Genomic DNA, 1831 nt, shown 5'->3' with positions numbered 1-1831 from the left:
CTTGTCTGAAAACAGAAGTTGATGACATGCCGTCAGCTGTCCCGTCAACTCTGAGACAGAGGAGAATTAAAACATAACTTTAAAAACTCAGCAACAGTTCTGATAGAGATTAAAACCTTATACCTGCACTCTGAAGTCAAATAAAGTCAGCACAAACAACTCAGAGTAAAGTACAGTAGTTGTGTACTGGTGTACAGTAATACAAATATAGCTGTAAAATTTATCCTAAGTTTTAGTCACTCCTTTTCCACATGACAGTCAGCCTTCGTTATACACTGTCAGAGTGCTCTGTTACATTTATTTAATTGAAACTGAATCAGTCATATTTGTGCACAAATATTTAATGATATCACAAATATCAAGACAAATTAGTCCCTTAATCAAACCAAATATTTTTAGTAGAAATCACTGCTGGTTAGTGGGAGTCAGGGAGGTGCATCTCACCTGGCGTGACGCACAGCAGAGTCGAACTGTTTATCTCTAATAAATGACAAAGAATCAGTTTAACTGTTACATGTACGTTGAGGAGTTTAACATACTGAAGTGAAAAGCTTCATTTACATATGTTCATTTCAGATAATTGAATACCTTTTTCACAAACAATAAATAAAAAAATCAAATTGAATCATTAAGTCACAAAGATTCACACTTCTACACAATGACAGTTAACCATCTGTTTCAGGAATATCTGCATGAGAGTTTATTTCAAGAAAAATGCTGACATGGCGGCTTCTCTTCACCACATGATCTTAAAATTTGTTTTTATAGTTTGCGATCCTGTGGTTGCAAAGGAATAACCATTGCCAAGCAGAAACGCTGCTTCTGAAAAGCACCTCTTTGAAGGAGAACGACAGGTAAAGAACATTTTTGGGTGAAAAGTAATGTGTAAACCACAGTCATGATGTAGTTCATTACTGCGTCATTTCATTGTTAAAATTTTAGATTTAATTATTTTTTCAGAGATAAGGATGTGACAGAAGCCGAATCCACAGAGAAGGTAAAATATTTTCAACAACAGATATGTGCACTTAATATATACTGTATATATTTTTATTATATGTATTATGTATGTGGTTTTCACTTATGAAAAGACACAGGCATACAATAACACATTTTGAAGACAGCTTTTAAAATGTAAAAGCTAATATGTTCTATTCAAAAATTAGGGTAATTTGCATATCTGTTGTAATTTAGCAGTTAATTTCATGTACATACTACAGTAAATATCCTAACAAATTTTTCTTTATATGCAGGAAAACGTTTTTCTTAAAGACAGCCATGCTGCAGCTGACTGGTGCAGAACAACAAAGTTTGAGGACAAGACTTCCTGTGATCCTTGACATGGACAAAGAAGAACAGTCTGAAGCTCTTGAGGCCCTGAACACCTGGGATGGAGATCCAGATGAAAACTCACCAGCAGAACATTTTTCTTTTGTGTTTGAAAAAAAGGATGACTATGACAAGTTCTGCTCTGTAGTTATTGATGAGAAAAACCTTAAGGTTTTTGTTCGATTTGAGCAAAAGTAGTTAGTGTCTGGTTTGTATTGATTTGATTTGATTTATTGATTCAGCAGGAAAAGATTACTAAAAATCAAGCTCGACTCAGCATAATTGCTGTTTTACAGCAGGTTCCTGTTCTGCAGCACATAAAACACTCAGAATTACAGCATCACAATCACATCATTATACACCATAGACACATAGACAAACAAGCATACTAAATTTCAGGAAGGCAGTATTTGCAAAATAGGACCTCTAAATATGAGCACAACTAAAAGTGTCCAGCAGATGGCAGACAAGATTCTTCTTAAAGGGCTGTAGTTTTGAAATG

This window comes from Austrofundulus limnaeus, unplaced genomic scaffold, assembly GCF_001266775.1.
Source record: "Austrofundulus limnaeus strain Quisiro unplaced genomic scaffold, Austrofundulus_limnaeus-1.0 Scaffold830, whole genome shotgun sequence".
Lineage (NCBI taxonomy): Eukaryota > Metazoa > Chordata > Actinopteri > Cyprinodontiformes > Rivulidae > Austrofundulus > Austrofundulus limnaeus.
This window is presented reverse-complemented; position numbering follows the sequence as displayed.